This window comes from Poecile atricapillus, chromosome 1 (genome assembly GCF_030490865.1).
Source record: "Poecile atricapillus isolate bPoeAtr1 chromosome 1, bPoeAtr1.hap1, whole genome shotgun sequence".
Taxonomy (NCBI): Eukaryota; Metazoa; Chordata; class Aves; order Passeriformes; family Paridae; genus Poecile; species Poecile atricapillus.
Window position 1 is genome coordinate 58,975,152 of NC_081249.1, and position 21,990 is coordinate 58,997,141.

The 21,990-nt window shown below is 37.0% G+C and overlaps 1 long non-coding RNA gene across 1 annotated transcript in view; it reads right to left on the minus strand.

Annotated features, from left to right (window-relative positions):
• Positions 1–12,134, minus strand: part of LOC131574905 (uncharacterized) — a 33,313-nt gene extending 21,179 nt beyond the window's left edge. Inside the window, exons 1-2 of the long non-coding RNA XR_009276614.1 lie at positions 12,022–12,134; positions 9,203–9,309 (exon numbers count right to left, since the gene is read on the minus strand). This is a non-coding gene — a long non-coding RNA (uncharacterized LOC131574905). The remainder of the gene's footprint in view (positions 1–9,202; positions 9,310–12,021) is intronic.
• Between the last annotated feature and the right edge of the window lie 9,856 nt (positions 12,135–21,990).

Consider the following 21,990-nt stretch of genomic DNA (forward strand, 5'->3'; position numbering starts at 1 on the left):
AGGAAATTTCCAGAGTGGTCTGAGTCGACAGCAGAGACCAAATTTCCACAAAGTGGTACAGTTATATATAATTTATATCTCTCTGCACCATCTAATCCTCCTGAGAAGATTAATTCTGGCAGAAAGCATGCCATGGAAAGACTAAATACCCTGCCTCAGGGTCTGCAGTTTTTATTTCTTCCAGAGGTTCCCCAGGAATCCTATATACAAAGCAAAAAATAAAAGCAAACAACTTTTTTTTTTTCTTTAAGACATTTTGCAAATCTTCTACAGGTCCCCTTCTATTTCTAATTAAGATGAAGCCCATGGTTTTGTTCTGTCCTTATTTTTCAATGAGCTTTAAGCTAGACTTCCTGATTGTCATTGCAGGACAGGCTAATAGCAAATAAATAGAAAAAACTCAGCAGTAGTCTGTAGTATAGTGAAAAGCATAGCACATCTACTATGACCAAGGTTCAATTCTACCTGTTCACACTGCTGTGATCTTAACACTGTGGGAAGTCAATTAGTTAACAGGTAGCTATGGCAGAAAAATCAATACTCAATACTCAAATAAACAATATCTTTGAGTTCTGTGTAAATAGCAACAGTGAAAACTGCTGTGCCAGAGGTATCCTTTGTGAACTCAGTCCCCAGAACCCCATTATTTAAAATGCCCTCTTTTCATTTCACATTGACAAAGGAAATAAATCATGGAAGATACGGTCGGTGCTGGAAACAGAGCCAAAAAAACCCACCAAAACCCAAGAGGAGGATTCAGTTCTGGACTGTAGACACCTACACATAGGTGTGGACCATCTGCTAGGTTTCTGAGCTCCTATTTTAATCAGAAGAGTTCCAGTCCTCTATTTAGCATAAACTTCAAGTGGTATTTGAAGTACATGTGAGAGTCATGTCTGGCCTCCAGCTCCCCTCCTCTTTCCTGTAAGATGCTGTATTATATATGAATATTCTGACTACTTTATGGCATCGGAAAATGAAAAAGATGCCTCCATTCAGGAAGCTGAACTGAAGACCTGGTTGACATGGTTAGTGGCATCTGCTGAGCCAAATCTCCAGGTTCAACTGACCTTATTGGTTAAATCTCCCTTATCTGTAATGAAGCTTTAGTCACCCATGATAAGTAACACTTGCATAAACACATGTACATTTGAAATGTTCTGTGTGCATCTGGACTGGCAGATGGAGGAGAGGATACAGCATGAGACGGGTTTTTTTTTAGGCACTTGCATCAAGCTTCATAATCATGTTGATATTTGCATGTGGATGTCTTAATGCAAGGGCTGTCCTGCACCAGTTAACTGCAGTTTCCTGACATTTCAGCCACATACGTAAGCCAATAAATTGCTAACTTCATTAAAACTGTCTTTTCAAGGGTCCATCCTTTTTTCAATGATCTTTGAGGGAATAGGTTTTCTTGAAAATCTGGTTTTCCGTTCTAAAGTGGCTTCAATATTAAGTCCATCCTCCCTCTACTTTCCCTCACCTTAAAATGGATATGTTTTTATAAACCTTTGTGCCACTACAGTCTTGTTTATCTTTCAGATCTCGAGTTCTTTCAAGAGATTCATATATCCCTTATTTCTCAATTTCAACCGGACAAATAATGGAAAAATATTTCAAGTGACATATTGTTTGGAAACAAATTGTTGAAAAAACTCCGTTAGTAAATATTAGATGACTGATTCTCTCTGACAGCCCTTCTTTATTTTGTCCATTTAAATTTTTCTTTCTCTCACGCACAAGTAGACACACAACAGTACAGCCCAAAAAGATCCAGCTCTGAAACATATTCCACGAATCTTGGAATTACAGCTTTCAATATGGTCTTCATAAAGCCATAATGTTCTCAGCTACCACATCTTTTAATGAGATGTGTTAGGTCTGACTTACAATTGCTGAAATACTATCTCTGTCATGGGTACACAGATATCATTCCTCACTCCATGATTATTTAATGTCATGATTCCCTATGAGGAAAGTGTACACAGCATATTCAGAGCTCAGTACAGTTTAGGTGAATTTTCATGAAATAGGTTGTATTTCCTGACTTTCACAGAAAGAAAGAAACAATCTTTGTAGCAAAATATCTTTTCACACAAATACTCAGGGAGGCTAAACTGCAGAAAATTTACTGTGCTAGTTTATTTCTGATACATATGGATGCTTTTTCTTTCCTGACTATTGATTTTCCCTGTACTTTGAAACTGTTTACAACTGTGAGTGCTAGCAGACATTTTTGGCTTTTCATTACTCTGAAAAGAAAAATTCAGTCTTATCCAGTGGTGACCTGCCCAACAACTCTGGGCACAGCAGTGTCCCATCCTTTGGATGACTCTAGGAAGTACTACAGTTATAGTAACCACCTAGGGTGCTTCCCTGCTTTAATCTTTTCCTGTCTTTTCTGAGAAATATGTCTGATAGAAACTTGGTTTCTTGTTTCCCATCTGTATTTTTTTATAAATATGTAAGCATCAGCCCTACAGGGAGCTGTGAGGTGGTAGGCTTCCTACAGAGGGGTGGTAGGTGGGACTGAGAAGTGAAGTATTTTAATTGTAGCACTACACCTCCTTTTCTGCAAATGACACTTCCAGTCTGTTTCACTGTGAGTAATTTAGGACTGGAGTTGCACTCACCTACAGAGAGATTTTGCCTCGCTGAATCCAGCATTCTCAATGTTCCATCAAGTTCATCTTTTTCAAGAGCAATCCACCTGGAGACAGGTTTTCTACCTCAGCTGTTACCCAACACAAAAACTAGTAAGGACCAATCTGTCAGATTTTTACGTGTAGGAAATTTCAGCAGTAGTGGGAAGAGTTGCACTCCTAAGTGTGACTCATGGTATCAAGAGCTTACCAGGATGGACCCAAAGTACACTGAGAGTTCACATCTGCCAGATGACCCGGTGGGGACACAAAAATCTCTGGCAAACCTTGGACTGCTTAGTTAGCGTGCCTAGGATCACTGAGCATGGGGAAGACTGCATCTTAAATGTCACCCTCCCTGTATATAACATATTTACCCGTATAATGGAGAAGCAGATTTTCTAATTCATTTTTTTAAATAGCTTTAGGTAATACTTCTGGTCTACATAAATAGGCAGGAAGGTTGTAATTTTGTTAAAAACATTATACAATAACATATCCTTGAGAAATTTGATAAGGCCTGTCTATGGCACCATAAACATACTAAGTTAAGCCTTTGTATTAAGTTCATTTGAAAGAGCTTGCTAAGAGCTAAGGCACAAAACAGTGGAATTGAATTACAGTGGCCTAATAAATTATCAGCCATTAGCTGAATTTCCTTAATTGCCTGTGGGCATGCTTTTAGTCCACCCCAATTGTGAAGTAATAAACATTAGTGAAAGGGATTTTAGAACATTCAGAGCCCATAGGACAGTAGGGAGTCTAAATACTTTGTTGGACTGGTGCCCATGTCCTCATATGATATTAGATAGATCAACAACTGATTTTTCAATTCATGTTTATAATATTTATATGTTACTTGAACATCAGGCAAGGAGCAAAAGGTAGAAAAGCTGAGGGACACGCGGAGGAAGAAAGAGATACTGAGGTGTCACAAATTTGGAAGGCCTAAAAATCCTTCTCAAAATGGGTTTGGAATTGCTAAAACATATCAAAGTAAGGGAAGAAAAAGGGGAAGACAACCAAATAACCAACAAAAACAACAACAAAACCAGCAAAACAAAACAAAACAGAAAAAAGGCTTGCCAAGGTAGGAGGCAGAGGGTCTTCAAAAGTGCACTGCCTAAAAATACAGATTAAATATCTTTATTGAAGAAATACTGTGGTGTCTAAGTCCCACTTTATGTTTACCTGATGATATTTTTCGCTGGCTAGCAATGGCAATATAGTTCAATTTATTTAAATCAGTTCATCTATTTTTAAATCTATATGGATATTTTTATTGGTCCAACACATCTCTAAATTGCATAATTAACAAAAAGAAAAATTCTGTTGTGAACAGTTAATTAACAATTAAATCCAGATTATTTCAGGTAAAATTCTGATTTATTTAATTCATGTGAATCTATAAGGACTACTTGCTTATCATTTGGATTTCCACTCACAACTTTTAAACACTGAGCCTTCCTATCACTCATTTCCTACCATTTCATGTAAAAATATATTTAGCAGTACCTAGTAACAATACATCTTTGTTCTTCACAGTCTTATAATGAGGTGTGACTTTGCAGTAATTTCTTATATGCGGAAATGGATTTTGATGTAATTACTGTGTAGAAATCAAAGGGTGGAATGATCAATTGTTGTTTCTGAAGCTGGGAAAATATTGTAAAACTAAAAATTAACTTCTCATGGTCTTACTTATCTGTATTCTTTCAGTCTTCTGACATCTGCTTTCTGTAAGAAACTTTACTGGAAAATTATTAGTTCACATGCTTGGATAGTCATGAAAATGTGAATGATAAACATGGACATGCAAATATTCACATAAGAATATGGCATTTATATGTGAAGGGGAATACCATTTGACACAGATAAAAGAGCTATTTAATGAGCCATAAAAAAATTTCAATCATAATATTTGCAGCTAGAGTAAACCATACACATATTACCGAGTTCCAATCACAACATCACTGCATATGCTACATCAAATACAATTTTTTTAAGAAATAAATACTCTTTGGCGTAGCAGGATTAGATACTGAGTCACTTAGCCAGAGCTTTGCTAAATGAAAATTTGGCTAGATGTATACCAACTAACATTCCATTTATGTCCATTCATTCACTTGTCTTCTCAGTCCCTCTTTCACATCCATTTCATTTTTCACTGCATGAAGCCCCCGCTGAACTTTCTAAATAGCCATCACTTAAAACATCCAAGTTTTAAGCGTGCACTTATACACACACACAGTGAACACAGATTTGTACATAGGTTCCTAGTACCTGTAGGTAGGCACCACTACTAGAATATCAAACATGAGACAGAAATTGATATTCAGCAGACACACAAGTAAACACAAACAAATTATTAGAAATGTGCTGTTAAGATTTGTTAAGGGCAAGAACAGTATTAAAATCTTTCAGCCCAGAAATTTAATATAGATTTTAATTTACTACAGGAAAAAGGGCCTTTCCATTAGTGAAGTTAATTTTTGTGTGACCTCCCAACCTCTCTACAGAACTCTGGTCTCCTTTCATCTGTTACCCTGTGTGACAGGCCAATAGGGTACTATCAAAATATTTCTGCTCTCTTTCCCTTTCTTCTGTTCCTCAGCCAATTTAACTGGCAAAATAAAAAGATTTTAAAATTGAAATTCATTATTAAATTTCACCTCTTGAAATTAAGAATTTCAAACTGAAGTAAGTACAGACTTAAACTTCAGTACTCAAAATTTATGTAATTTAATTAACAAATAATAATGTCTCTCAAAGTGTGAAAGAATTATCTTTCATGCATACAAATGTCTGTAATCAGTATTTCAGAGAACCATAGAGTGACTTGGGTTGGAAAGGGACCTTAAAGACCACCTAGTTCCACATGCCCTGCCATGGCAGGGAAGCCTTCCACTAGACCACCTGTCTCAAAGCGCCATCCATCCTGGCCTTGAACACTTCCAGGGATGGGGGAATCACTGCTTCTCTGGATAACCTGATCCAGTGCATCACCACCCTCACAGTGAAGAATTTCTTCCTAACATATAAACTAAACCTTCCCTCTCTCAGTTTAAGGCCATTCTTCTTTGACTCATCACTAAATGCCCTTGTCAAAAGTTCCCCTCCAGCTCCTGTAGCACTCTTTAGGAACTGGAAGGCTGCTATAAAGTGTCTGTGGAGCTTTATCTTCTCCAGGCAGTATTTACAATAATCAAATGCCAAAAGCCATAAAGAAGTTGTTCAGAACTAAGATTCTCCCCACTTGAATTACCTTTGAACTAAATTTTCATTGTAAGGCGAGTTCTGTACTGCCAATTTTTTGTATGGATATGGACAGACAGAGGAATGGATAACAAAGGGGTACAAGGAAGGAAGTAATAGCAGGAAGGAGGCAGGGAAGGGATAAGTGGGTAGGATGGGAGGGAGATAAAAACTATTATAAAGTCCAACCATCTAAAAAAAAAAAAAAAACCAAAAAACTGAAAGGTGATATATTCTGGAATCAACAATTAATATTTCTACAGAACAATGAAACCAAATGCTTGTAAATTATCTAAAAGTAGGTATGGGCTGCAAAACAGTCAATCACACAATTTCCAGCATGTCTCCAATTCAATGCAAATGTGAAAAGACAACTGATGCAAACATGTATTGGATAAAACAGATTCACTGTTGATGAAAAAGTAGCTCTGTGTTTAAATGGGCTCACTCCCATTCACACTTCTTCACACTTTTTCAAAGCAGGTAAATTTAACAGGTGCAGAGAACTACCAGGATGCTGAGCAGAAACTCAAGAGAGAAGAATAAAAGAGCTTTAATTGTTCAGTAGAGTTCAGTAGAGTAAAACAAGACTGAGAAGGGATATGACCAAAAACATATCATGGACAGATGTCAATGGGTGAAAGACCTGAAAAAGCTCAAAAATTATGTCAGCAGAAAAATAAAAAGGTGTAAACTGAGTATGATATATACTCACACTGTAAGTTACAAGGTTGTATGATGTGTATTTTACATTAGCAAGATAACAGATTCATGGCCCCAAGGCGCCTTGTGTGAATTCCAAGTTCCTAACCAAGTTTTACTTTTAGGAATTTGCCCACAGCTACTGAAAGTTTTACTCCTGGGACAGGCAGTCACCACTCTGCAGTTAAACTAAGCTGTCATGGTGAGTTACAGAGAAAAAGGTAGCATGTCAATTAAGCATAATGATGTGGCAATTAGCTTTTCATTTCAGCTTTCTAAATATGTGCCATGGAATAACTAAGAGGATGCAAGAAATTTAATCTCTTCATCCTCTATTAAAAAATGGGGTATGTGAAGAAATGAAAAATATTTGACTACTCAGAAAATCTATTTGTCTTCTTTGTTCAGCGTCTCCTTCTATTGATCACTATCAGTGCTGACAAATAGCTTGAAGCTGTGATCCTGAATTGATATTTAATTAAAATGAAGATCTATTCTAATTGTATGGTAAACACATCAGAGTTCTGTATGTAAATAATGTCAACAGATGTGGGATAAGAGAGGCATTTTAAATAAGTGTTAGAAAGTTTGCAAAGGGGCTAGGGAGCAAATCATGCAGAGAAAAGCAATAATTAAATTCTGTCTCTAATTTATTTTTACACTGGATTCCTCTCTTATTACACTGAGGTTTAAAGACTGATTTCTTATTCTCCCTGCTAGAATGAATAAATTACATGTACGATATGGGGTTTAGGTGGGGTTAAATCACAAAAGTAATGTTTTCTTCATCAAAGTGTGAAACCTATTTGTAGTATGAGTAGGCCATGTGTCTTCATGACATTGAAACTTATAAAATGAAATTACTGAAGTACCTTATAGAGAATGGTGTTTTTCAGAGAACATTTTGAATCTCAAGCCTAGTCAGCATCTTACTGTGCCCTTTCTCCAAACTCATATATATCATTAATGAGGAGCACTGAAGTGGTCTGTTGACTACTGAGAAGTCTCAGTCAGCTTTCCTTTATCAGATCCTCTACAAGCAGATAGGAACAGCCTCACATTTACAAGCCCTGGTTTTCATGGCCTCGGACACTCTGATATCTTCTGGAAGCACAGCACAGGGGAATTTAAGCAATTCAGGAGGTTCATGGCATGCACTGATGATAACTTCCTCTTCTGAGAGATAGAAGAGTCAATGGAAAGAGGTGCTGTGCTGGACTTCATGCTCACAATGAGTGGCTTGTTGGGGATGTGAAGGTCAAAGGCAGCTGTGGCTGCAGCAAGCATGAGATGGTGGTGGAATTCAGGGCAGAGGGGAGAGTGAAAAGTAAGCATACTGCTGGAGAGGGGGAATGAGGCAGATAGCATCAGACTGTTCTCAGTGGTGCCCTGTGACAGGACCAGAGGCAAAGAACAAAAAGTGAAACACAGGAAGTTCCTCCTGAACACCAGGAAGCACTTTTTCCTGTGAGGCCGACTAAGCACTGGCAGAGATTGTCCAGGAAGGTTATGGAGTCTCCATACTTGGAGATATTCAAAAGCCACCACATTGTTCTGTGTAACTGCATTTAAGTGGTCCTGCCTGAGCAGGAGTGTTAGACCAGATGATGTACTGATCTGTTCTTTTCCCTTCTGATACAAGAAATACCTTCAACATCTTCAACAGGTTTTGGTAGTACCTGTTTGGACAAATAGCTTGTGAATAGTTCTCACACATGAGTGAAGAAAAAAGTGATCAGGAGTAGAGTGTATGCATACACCCATAACAGCTTTTATGTGTTTTGTCATTATTTAGGGAAGAGATTGAAGAGAAAAAAAGTTTGAAGAAAATTATCTCTATAATTATATGGTCTATGTGGCAGTTTTTCCCCTCAGCTGGAATTCTAGGATTCAAATTATTTTCAGTAGGAAGCCTTCACTGTTTTTACTGGCACTGAAAAATTGCTTGAGAAAAAAGATGTGTTTATTAAATCACAGTTCTTGAATTTTATTAGTGTTAGTAAGAGGTTTTAAGTATATTTTTTAATTTTCATTTTAAGACTTTTTATTTACATACCACTTTCTGATATAATTTTTACTTTGAAATGACAAATCTTCACAACACAGTCAGCCTTGAGCAGAATTTTTTATTCTTCTTTCTTACCATAACTGTACTTAACCATACTGTAATTACATTAACTGCACTGTCATGTTTATCTTTGCAAGGACAAAAATCCATCAAAGGTAATCATGTCTGTAGTAGAATGCAATGCCAGCATGTTACTAAACTGTGAATTATTTCTTCTACTGTGGGATATTAAAATAGATGTGACTTCAGACCAGTAACCTCAGTTAATGTCTGTGTGAGTTACTTTCCCACTTTGTGCCTCAAATCGGATAAATGAGATTGCCTCGGCCAAACAGTTAGGTGTGAAAGCTCCACTAACTTCAGCCATAGTTTAAGCAGGAAGATAGTATTAGTCTGAATTCCAGAATGAAAAGGTTTTAGCACCAAATGCATTGGTAAGGTAGCACAGACATGTTTAAATTATTACAGGGAGTTTAAACCATGGGAAGTAAATGTACATTTTAGTGAAACAGCTTATTTTTCTGTGGCTTACCTCAGTCAGAGACATGCAAAGAACAAGCAGAGAGTCAGGCGCTGCGTCTTAGGTGAAACACATTCAGCTGGATAGCTGGCACATATCTCAGCCTCAGGGAATGGGTCCTGCAAACAAAGATGAGGTTTAGGGATGCATCTTCAGCGGTGTGTATGTGTGTGCACGCATGTGCCCTCACCCACATCCCTGTATGGCCAGACTGTCTCTTACCAGCAACCTGATTGATAATTTAGTAATCATTAACGTAGCAACACCGGTTTTTTTCATCTACCTCTACTGTAAAAGCTTGGCTGGATTCCTGCTTCTGTACGCACTCACTTCCCCTCCTTCCTAATGATAAATATATAGCATACTCCATTTGGCTCATATACTTTTTTACTTTCCCTTTTTTACTCAAAATATCTTTTGTCTCACTTATTGAAGGGTCTAAATATGTTTCACTCAATTATAGGGAAGTCCATGGTAACTCACTGTTGCCTGAGGCTCCCTGAGTTATACCTCTTTCACTCTCATGACAAAAACATAATATGGGTGCTTTAGGGGTAATATTTTCAGTGGCAAGATGTACCTGCAAAAATATACATTGCTAAAAAAAATAGAAGGATCCTCTCATAGGTTGTTTTTTCTTCCTGAAATTTTGAACATTCCCATGATACTCCACACTGAAAATGTTCATTCTCTGGGTGAAATTTTGTTTGGTTATGAAACACAGCCCGCTACAGGTGTAGTTTGACTTCTATGTTTGAAAGAATAGAAACACAATAGTCAATACCATCTTATCTTCAAGTCAGTAGAAATAAGGCAAAAGTTCATCTGGGGATTTTTGCTAATTCTTTCACTCCTTAAATGTCTACATGGGTAAAATTTTTCTGTAAATCTAGTGGTATAATTGTTTTCCATCAGAAAATGCCTGTTGGAAAACAGGCAAAATGCTTTGTGAAAACACAAAATTTTCATTACCTTTCCTTATAAACCAACATATGGAAAGCCTTCAAATAAGACCAAAACTGAAATTCTTTACTGTTTCAAATATAATACCTAGTTCCATCTCAAAATTAGCTGTCATGCAATATTAATCGTAGGCACTACTTCAAAACTAAACTGGCCTACAAAATAAAATACATTTGAAGCACTATATAGTAATTTAAGGAGTTAAAATTCTGGTATATCCTAAAGTTCACTTCACTTTCTTGTAGTTCTTGTGGATGTTTAGATGGGCAGAAACATTTAGCTTTCTATCAGTTAGTTAATGCTCTTTATAAGTAAAAATTAATAATCTGTTTCTTCTATAATTCTGGTGATATTATAGGTTGTTTTCATTCTCTGCTATTATAAATTATTTTAAAATATTTTTAGTATGATAATGTGTCAGGCATTACTCAGAAAGAATGAAGACAGTTCCTGATTTAATAAAATTTCAATCTATGTAAAATATTGTAACAGCAACATTAACAATTATTTTCCTTATGTACCATCTCATGATCTGTTCTCTATTTTATCAAAACCAGTATGCTGTCTTAACACATGACCTGTGGAAATTCACCGTAAAGTTTTTGATTTTGTTCTTTCTTTTTTTTCTTTCTTAGTATGTCATTGTATCTCCTAATAATTTCCTAAATTTGTATAATAAGAAATAATGCAGTAACATGGCAAAGCTGCTGATTGTTCTTCGGTAGCAGAAGCACTGTAGAGACAGAAGATGTGCTAAATAATATAGAAAGAGGGGAAAAAAATGAGTCTGGTATTAGTAAGTAGTAGTTAATTCCAGTAGAGATACATTTTGATTTCTAAACTAAACAGATATAGTAAAGATATCCAATATGTTTTGAGGAAGGCAAGGGTAAACCAATAGATATGGACCTAGACACTATGAGATCTTACTTATATTTGAGGAGCCACATTGAGCAGCTATCCACACTGATGAGGGTTCCATAAAAATAAAAAGGGTGGGAATCTTAGCTTCTTTTCTTTCACACAAATCCATGGGGATGCCAGAAAAAAATCCGTACAGAGTCCAGCCAATACCCAACAGCCAAAATACATACACAGAGATCAAAAAGACTTTTAAAAAAAATTGGGCCGCAAATAGTTGTATAAATTGATTTTGTTCTTAATTACTACTGCTTTTACTACTGTTTTCTGCATACCTTCAGCTAGTAGCTAATACACAAATAGGAAAAGCAAAGGTGTTCAGAGGAATTATTTGTGAAGTATCCATGGAGAGTATATTTTTGGTTTGCAATGTACATCTCATTCTAACTGCTACATTCAAATATAAGGAAGAAAAACATTCATGGTGATGCATGCATCAGTTCAGAGGTTCTGCTTCAATTACCACATATTCACAAGACTTTACAAATCACTAAATACTCAAAAATGGCAGAACCGTGAATACACAAAGAGGGAAGGGAAGAAAAAAGACACAACAAAAACTCAAAGCCTTTTTAATGATTATTATCAAATAGAAAAAAATTCAAAGCTTCCCAAGAAAGAAAATAACCACAAGTTATTTGTCCATCTCCAAGAATCCCAATAGTAATAAATTTGGTTTTCAGCTTCAGAGGATCATTTCCCAGCATTTTAAGGGTAGGTACAAGAAAAAATACTCTTCCCATCAATTTCTATTAGCTGAATATGAGCAGCACAAATTCTCATACAGTAGCTAAATATTTCCCAATAGTGTAAACAAATTAATAGCTCTGAAAGATGTGTCTCTTGTTTTAAATTATTATTGTGGATACAAAAAGCCAGAGACTAAAGAGATTTTCTTTTAAATGAAAGAACACAAGGAAAAAAAATTAATAAAAAGTTCAGTCTACCTATGGAATATCTAGTCCCAGATGTTCACCACCAGATGCTGCTTCTTTTTCCTGTTTTCTCCTTCTCCTTTACACTTGCTACTAACCAAATATAAATTCCTCCTCCATCTTTATGGTTTCTATCTTTGTTTTCCCCCCTGGAAGCCCTTGAAGGATGTACATTTCCTGCCCTCCCTGCTGCCAGTGCCCTGCAGAAGGCTGCAATCCTGACAGAGGCTGTAACGCTGGCAGGCAGTGAGTAAACAGGGGATAGATATACTGTCTTGGGGAGCTCAGACTCACTGTGGAGTGGCAAGAAAGCAGCCCAACAGCAGGAAAAATTTTTATAAATAGGAAACATTTCCTTGTATTTATTTAAGCTCTGCAATAGCAATAAGGAATAAATCTGAGATCAGGAGACAGTTGCCCCTTCTGCTGCCCTGTAAATTATATTCTTGCCCCGCTATTGTGTAAACTCTTTCAGTTTCCTGAGAGATTTCCTGATGGGTCACTGTACTGGAAGTGACACCTACAGCTACTGGAAATAATGGCCCATAGCTGCAGCAAAAGAGAATTAACAGCAGTGCTTTTTATTCAGGATAACAGCCTTGTGATCTGTATCATCACTTCAGAGTGAATTCATACAACAAAACCAACCAAGAAGATAGACAGGTTGTTTGTGCTGTGAGTAAAATGAAAATACCATTTTTCCCCCCACATTTTATCATCATTATTTTCCATTTTTTTCTCTCCTTTTGAGAAAGCAAAATGGTACAGATAAACCTAAATGGAACTGAATATGAATCATGGTGTTGTACTACTGTAGGCACAATTTAGAGAAAACCCTTTTCTGTCACCAGTGAGTAGTTGAGGGATACATTGCTGAAGACCTAAGGTTGTTTTTTTTCAACACAAGTGATATCAATATGCTTTTTACAGAATCCTAACTGTGAGTTCAGTGTTGATCTAAAAATAAGAAAATAATTCTTCATGACACTTTTTCAATATTGCTGTAGATCTCTTTTTGTATCTCTTCTACAGGATGAGTCAGCTAATGCAGTAGCATTTTATCTCTCATGTAAGGCTCTGTCTGATGCACCCCAATAAGCTGTGTTCCCATAGATGCTATGGGTGAAGAAAAAGTCTGTTTTAAACAGAGACAAAAGAAACTTGAACATTGCCCCTATCAGGAAATGCCAACCATACAGATCACATCTCTGTTGTTGTGTTGTGTCATGCCCACGAAGATACAGAATATATAGCATGAGTGGGATTTGGCTTCAAATGAAGGTGTCTTTAGCTGTGTGTCATCTGTCACCCATATTTATAAGTTCCCATTATGCGGAACAGAGATCAAGGGCTCCACTCAGTATCACAGTTGATACAGATATCCAATTCCTTTTAAAATTACTGAGGGTTCCTGTGATAGCTTCAAAGACTTGGTAAATATGTCAAAAACATGCACAGAGGAAAAATACTTTGTAAGACAATCAGGTGGAGGATGAGACTACCAAAGAAGTCTTCTTAAACCTCTCTGACCATATTCAAGCAGCTAAATTACGACTCATGTTGACAGTGAGCTGAACCGTTTTCTAGGCTCCATTAACTGTATGGATTGAATTTCTATCGACGACTGTTCGAATCTCCAAGCAAATCCCTGTCACTTTCTCCAGACTCGTGAAGAATTCTGTGGAGACGGCTGAACTAGCTCTGTATAGGAAACAGTTTTGATAGGAAAAGGTCAAGCTCAGGTTCCGGGTTTATTTCAGTGTAAGGGACTGCCCTGCAGCACAGCTATCCTGCCTGCCCCTTCAGCAGCTCTCTCCATGGTTCTCTGCAGATGTATGGGCATAGGAAGCATTTTGCTAATGTACCTACCTGGTGCTGACAATTTTTATTCTCTCATTCCCAGTCACACGTCATTATGCTTTGACATTTGTTGCCATGAGAATTTTAATTTTTTTTTTTTTTTATTTCGTGGGTAATTTGCAACATTTAACTTAAATAACTTGGAAACCGTAACGACTAGTGAGTAACGAAAAGAGTGTCTGCATAACCTGTTTATTCCTCATAAAAAAGCAGAATCCTTCAGAATTTATTATTATTATTAAAATAAATTAATCCAAATATACCAACTTCATTTGGAGTCATAAACTCTTTGTCAAGTTTCAGTCAAATACTAGTGGAAATCTCCCAGACTAGAAATCAGATAAAAGAAGGTTAATAGAATGATTTCTCAGAAATCCTTTGTAAAATAGAGACTTTCTAATGATGGAAGAAACTTATTCAAAATAGATGTAAAAATTAATGATAACTACCTGACGCTATTTAAACAGACAATAATAATCAATAAAAAGGAGGGTTTAACAACCGTGTTTCATCACAAAAAATATATTAACCACTTTTCACAGTCTCAAACCATCATCAATCAATAATAGATAATATTTACTTTCTCCTGCTGGGGAGCCTTTTTTATATTTTTAATGGAATACATTGAATGTAGGTTACCATAGCTACAGCAGAATTTCAGAATGAGTTTTGTTTTATCATAATTGCTGCATATTAGTATATAAACAGCTGAACCCTGTCTTCCACTGGTAGCACTAATTTGTGCCTAGAGACAATTCTCTCCCCTCAGAAAATCGAACAACAGCTTAAAATATGCTGTAAGTTTGTGGTCTTTCCCAGAGGGAGTGGAAAGTTTCTGCAAGTCAAGCTGTTTGTTGTTTAGAGCCTGGGACTGCTGGGATCGGCAGCATAGAAAGGTGAAGCTGCAAAAATCCATCACCAGCAGTAAAGGGAAATTAAAAGCGTTCCCTACCCCACCCCAGACATGTTGAATTATAACCACAATACTTCCCATCACTATTGTTTCTGAGCAGACCTGAACACTAATGAATTTGGCTGGGATTTTTACAGAACCATAAGAGAGTTCAGAAACTAACAAGGAATGCAACATAAGCTCTATAAAGATCCAGTTTTTATCATCACAGTGTTTTCTAACACAGAGAACTATTGTTCCCAGGTTGCAGAGCCCAGTAAGGAAGAGCTTCTTCGTCATGCATTCCTTATTAATCCGCATAGACTAATACCCATCAGATATCTCCTTCACTCTTTAGAGAGGGGAGCTGTGCCAATAATCTTTTCCAGTGTGAGTAATTGGATTTTTAATCTCTCCCCGAAATATTGAAAAACAGGAGATGACAGCATCATGGAAAATTTATGCATGAGGTAAAAGGTAAAATGCCTGAGATCTCAACTACCAGCTGAAGTGCTGCCTTCAAGAAGTTACATATGCAGAACTTCCACTGCACTCCCATATTGCTCTGTGTTGAGAAGTCAAACAAAACTTCATATAATATGCCAAGGTACTTGAAAAGCCAGCATGTCTGAAATGGTGGCTGTTATGTATCCCCAAGCAAAAGAGAAGTCTTCCAAAATGACTGACTGGTCAGTGACTGACAGCCCAACAAGATTTTGTTCTGTTGCTTTTAAAATCCCATGGTCCTGCAAGCAAAATGCAAAGGGAAAGATAATATGTCATATACAATATGGAAGGACAAGAAAATGTCAAGTCAAAGATTGCCTTCTCCAGTGTGACAGCAATTGTATGGATCAGTGGATTGCAGGAGATAGTAGCCTTAAACATGCTGCTCTTTAACAACTACAGTTTTGTAACACGAGATGACTCAAGTGGCACATTGCATAAGGAAGCACAGCAAAAGAAGATACATTATCTTTGTAATGCCTCTTATCTCCCTCAAAATCAAAAAAAAAAATATTTTCATTAACTTTATAAATGTCAAATTACTTTATAAAATCAATTTAAATATTTCCAGTAGTATTTAGTCTTCTTTTCATATCACCTTTTTAAAGCTTATGTTTTGAGGATAATTGTTACCAAGACAAGGAATTAAGGCTTCACATTCTTGGGTTTATTCCTGTTCCAGTCTAGAAGGGCCATATCTTCATAATCTTCCCCCTTGTGTTCTTATGGACAAGAATGTTCAAGAAAATATCTATTTTCCTTTTGAACATGAACTTTGATGTTTACACATCAATATTCTTACCTAAAATGTTTCCTCCTACTTAACAGAACAAGGTGGTTTACTCAAACCTAGTAGGTACAAAGGGTTCCACACACAAAATTACTTTCCTCACACAATTAGAAAAGCTGAGTACTTTGACTTAGATCCAGAGCTGTCCACAGATCACACAGGAAGAGAAAATAGGTGACATCTATTAGATAAACTGCTATTTCTTTCTCATCCAGCTCCAGTTTGGGCCCATTTACTTTGTGTTTAGAGTTACAGCTGGCAGAATAAGTGAGTTTTGTCATGCTCTGAAGAAGAAGCAGGTGCTTGTGCCCACCAAGGGTGCCTGTTTATTGCTTTTAATGCATCTTTTGATGTTTAGTTCATTTTGCTCCCATTATCCATTCTCATGTCTTTCATCTAGCAATATACAATGCTGTCTGCAAAAGTGCATCATGAGACCAGTAGGATTTATGTATAATGTGTACAAGCACAAGAAAGTCAGTCTTTATCTTCAAATATTTTATCACAAATATACAAGTTCAAGACAAAGGATGGAAAAAAAAAGCAGCAGAGTGTCTTGTCCAAAATTACATAAGAACAGGGACCAATCTCCTTCATCTTATATACTCTTTATAGACAGCTTTATGGTGACTTTTTTACTAGTGCCTTTGATTAATGTATTTGTACCAGTTTTCTCTTTTTTATTACATACCAAAACCCCCAGAGTATTTAAATGCCTGAATTGCATGAAACAGTGACTTAAATTTTCAATATCACTCAGCAATTAATATCCTGCTCTCTAAACTCTTGGACTTTTGTTTTGAGACACAAATGAGACACTATGAAATTTTTCTGGACTTTAAGGCTTAATTTTGGGCACTAATGTGCAGGGAATTGGTGTATCTCCCAGAAACTTCATACAGAATCAGGGCTCTCACTCACATCATGGGACTTCCAAGTTCTTCTGGACTGAGCTCCTATTTCATAGTGTTTATTTTAATATTCTTCATACATTTGTTCTCTCTTGTAAGTCCTTTCTTTCATATAGCACCTGTATATGTTAATGTAGACTAAACCAATAATTAATCTGCTACTTATTTCCTTTCTTCCTCAACTCTACACAGCACAAACACAGAGATGAAGAAATACCCACTGTTAAACTAGGAATCACAAGTGTGTAGAGAAGGCCTGATAAGAAAGGATGGGGGAAGGGGAGAGGGAGGTTATCCTTTAAAAGGTATTGAACCATTGACTTTAAGAGTTTTTTTATTCTGGGCCAGAGACAAGTTGCTAAAGTACCTCACCACAGGAAAGAAATGAGAAATTTTGAGGGCTATTGAGCACTGAATTCTCATGGTGGCTCAGCAAAATGTTACTTAGAGCAGGTGTTTCTGTAATTGTGATACATTGAGGAAGTTTGCAGTGTTCAATATCCCCCCAAGACTTACTAATACCTCTCTAATGTCTCTAGAAATAGTATGCTGGACTGCCAAAGAGTATGGAATAAAATGTCTCTCAAGCCTGGTTGAAGATATTTACAATTCAGTATATGTTTGTTGTATGTTTCTGTTTTTTACAGAGATGAGGAAGAGTTTTTGAACTGGCCCTATTAGAACCCACCTTAGTGCAAGTGACTTTTGTTATTTAAAAATGTTTGAGGCTATTATCCTGGAACCCTGACTTTCATCATCTCAAACAGAAAGGGAGAGCTTTTATTTCTCAAGCAGAACCTTGGCTGTTTATATGATCAACCTGAAGGGCAGGAAATCCCCCATAGGACAGGTGCAATTTTAAGGCTCTAGGCCCATACATCGTGAGAACAGTTGGGACACAATATTTCCCACAGTTTTAAATCCAGACGCTATTATTATAGCATAAATATAATATGGCCAATTTGCAATTTCAATTAACAATTAAAGTATAACTATTTAATAAAAATGGAAAACAGGTGGTAAAAATAAAATAAAATGCCCACGGCTATCAAATTTGCTCAATTAAATGGAGGAGCAGGAAAGAAAAATACATTCAATAAAAAAATAAAATATTTACTTCCTTGGAGGAAATTTGGGAAGACTAGAAGAAAGAAATGACCAGAATGCATTCTCCCAAAGTAACTCAAGCATTTTATTTATGCTTACATTCGTTACTTCTATACTGGAACTTTGACAACTACTGTAAATAAGAATAAATATATAGAATATGAGTAAAGTTTGTTGGAACAATGCGGCAAGTGACACTGCTAGGTATCATTAAGAGTTTAGCACTGTAGAAGGTATGTGAAACATTGAATGGGCTAGGATATTTTCTTATGTTAAGAAGAAAAATTGACAAAATTAGGAGAAAAAGGAGATGGTTGGTTTTTTTACTGTGTCAAATATATAGGCTTCTTTTTTTGTACTTCAGGTAGAGCAGGTATTTAAAGCCCTGAAACCTGCAGTGGGAGTGAACTGTAAATAGGCATGTAACACAACAAGGTCACAGTTTCTGACCTCTGTGATTATCCAGGGATATTTTACTAGCTGCAAGCCATTTTATTTCAAAGGAAAGATTCAGAATGAAATTGAATTCAGTATGTCATTTCACGCTAGACCTGGGCAAACTATTCTTGGGAAATATTTTGGCTTAATAAATTAGACCCTTTTTTTGCTGGCAGATTATTAGTAAAAGTATTATCATCCCTGTGAATGTGTTCATCTTCTTTAAACAATCGAAGTGCTTTGTACTAATGTTTTTCAATCAGCCTGCCTGTTGTAAACTTTTCATTTAATTATGTCCTTGACTATTCAGCACACATTGTTTCTTATTCAAAAGGTGGGATTGGCAACCACACTTTCATGGCAGTTGCCCTCACTATTTGCCTGAATTTCTAAATGTTCATAAATGGAGTAGAAGAATAGCTGTGGTAAATAAGAGATATCTGTGTTCATTAGCAGATGGGTTTGGGTCTGCAGGCTTATTGATTAATGGATGGAGAAAATCCATTCCCAAATTATCCTGCTAACAGGAACACTGGCCAAATGCTCAGTTCAGGTTTGACATGTGTCATGTTAGCAGGTTTTACATGAGTCCCTTTAGTCCAGTGAGGTACCTGGATCCCACAATGTCACAGATCTACAGCCCTTCTTCCTATGTGTAAGACAAGCCAGGATATTTTGCTGTTAATCATGTCTCCCCTCAAGGACTACTGCCTTTGGCCATAAATACAGCAGAATTGAAAAGCAATTCAGGACTTGCCAGAATGCCTGACAGTTTCTTCCGCATTTTCCAAGCTCAATTTCAGCCAAACAATACCATGATGATATAGCAAGTACTCAATACCAACATTTCAAGACTCAGCAGAGAGAAACAGAACTGATGGTGAAGTCCTTAATCAGGATGCATGAACAAGCAACAATTCAGTTTAGTCTTGCAAAGCTCTGCTGGGACAAATAAATCTTTCCTTAAAGTTACAGCAAACTAAACTAAAGAAAATCACAAAAACCCAAAAAAAAAATTAAAACCAAAAACAAACAAGGCAAAACAAACAAACAACCCACCCACTCCCCAAACCCAAACCTGACCCTTTTTGAGCCCATTTGTTCAGATAAACCAAACCTGAAGGCTTTTCTGCAAAACTCAAAATCTCACATTCTCACATTTTCTGCAACACATTGCACCTTCTGAGCCTTTTTTATATTGTAGTGGTTATAACTTTAGTTGGTCTTTCAGATAATCCTTAAACATCACACCTAAACTGGTGACAAAAAGGACGGAGGCAATTCTAGCTAGTCCCATCACAAGGGTTTACATGACCAGCCGTGATTTTACCCTTGCAGTCCACACGCTAGTACTACAGAGCCCAGGGAGGAGCTCTGAAAAACCACCAGTCCTGAAAAGGAGAGGCACCCTGTCCTGAACAGTGCTCTCAACTGAATGGGTCCCCTGTCAGCAGAGAAGATGTGGCCAGAGCCTGTAGATGGGGAGAAACACACCTGGGTGTCAGAGCTGGACAGATCCCTTGTGTGAGCTGGGCAGTTGTGTCCTGTAAAATGTAGTGTGCAGACCACGAGACACCATGCCAGCAGACACGTGACTGGTGTTCAGAACACGACTCGCAAGAATTCTGCATATATGCTTCAAAACTCCTATTGCAACAGATACCAGAAACTGGTTTAGGGATTCCAGTTTTCCAAGTTTTCTCTCACTCTCTCCATCAGGTCCAACCTCAGCTACAGCTAGTGGGCAATTATACACATAGGCAAAGATAGGTGATGCCAGAGTGCATAATGCCGCAAAATTCTGTCACCATGTTTCTGCACAGAATTGTCCACTGCCTTGTTCCTACATGAGACTTTTAAAAACAAAAGGTACCAACTCTTGGTGCCTGGACTAGCAGAGTTTTTCTTCCTGTTCTCCACTCTGTGCAGGATACTTGGCTAGATGGGAGTAATGCAAGCACATTTCAATGATGGTAATTTAAGCTGGAAAAAGCCAAATTATAAAGTAATGTTATAAGACCATAATTACCCTAGAACTGTGCCTCATGTTTAACAATAGCTGTCTGCAGTGCCATTAAAATAATGACTTTCAGATTTGCCAAGACTTTTATTATAAGAATTCCTGGCCACAAAATCTTATAGACCATTTCTTCAATTGGCTTAAATTGGTGTACATCCACTGAAGTCACAGCATGAAGATATGACCTTTATACTCAAAAGACCCAAAACATTCAGCAATTAGGTAAGCAGACAGTGCTCTGGTAACAATGGATATTATGACACATGGCTCAAATTTGCTCAGAGAAGCTGAACTTATTTAAGCTGATATACTTAAAGATACAGAAAATTTTGAAGGTGTATCATTTATGGGGTAATTTTCATACTTATTTAGACCTGTCACAGAAGAACAAGTCAACAATATGCTGTCAAATGTCTGAATATATGTAATTTTAAAAACTCTGACTCAGAGAACATATCTTGTCTTCTTTTCTACAGCCACCCTTAGCAGCCTCTCATACAGTGAGAGCCTGACGACTATACCATGCTGTTACATTTTCCTTCTGTTGAAAATATGCTTAAACGAGCTTAAAAAATACTAATTTGATAATCATAACTTGCCATACATTTTTGATACAGTATCAGCAATATGTATGTCTGTTTTTTATCAGGTTGCAACAAAGCAAATGCTACTAATTCAACACTCACTCTCTTAGCGGAGGGATTGTCCTGAATTTGATACAGTCACATGTCTAATGTCAGAGGCAGAGCAGTGAAGTGGCATTGAATGCTGACTTTTCATTGAATTCTACTATAGCTCAGATAACACCTGATTTTTCTTCACGGTTTTCTCCTAGGGCCATAAGAGAACCACACAATCTAGCCTCCTGACTATTGTGCTGTCTTTGAATTGCTGCCTTATCTCTAACTGACTTTTTTAATTAATTGCATTAAGGACACAGCCTGACTGTGCACACTAATAGGCATCAGAGTGTCCACAAGAGCAACTGTGAGAAGGAAAAGGAAAGACAAAGGAAAAGAGAATAAGAAAGAGCAAAAGGGAGGCTGAGAAACAGCTTAACAATGCCACATAAAAATCTTCACATGGACATGGACAGTCATAAAGTATTTGCACAAAAACCTACCTCTGACTAAGGTATGCTGGTATCCAGCTAAACTCCCCATTAGTTCACAAAACTTTTGTTTCATTTAATATAGCTTATTTCCTAATCTTTCTCATTAATTATTATTGCTTATTCTCAGTGTGGGATATTCACAACGCAGACTCCTTCTGCCAAATTTGTGTGTGGAGTTTCCTTCTCTGCTCAGTCCCATTACCATGAAACCAGCTGGTGCCACTTGTGGTGAAACCATGGATCTGCTTAGCTCCTCTTTTGTTTACTATTACTCTTTAAACCTCCTCACCTCTTAGCTTGAAACTAGATAATGGATTTAATGGATAGTGAAAAGAGTTGACA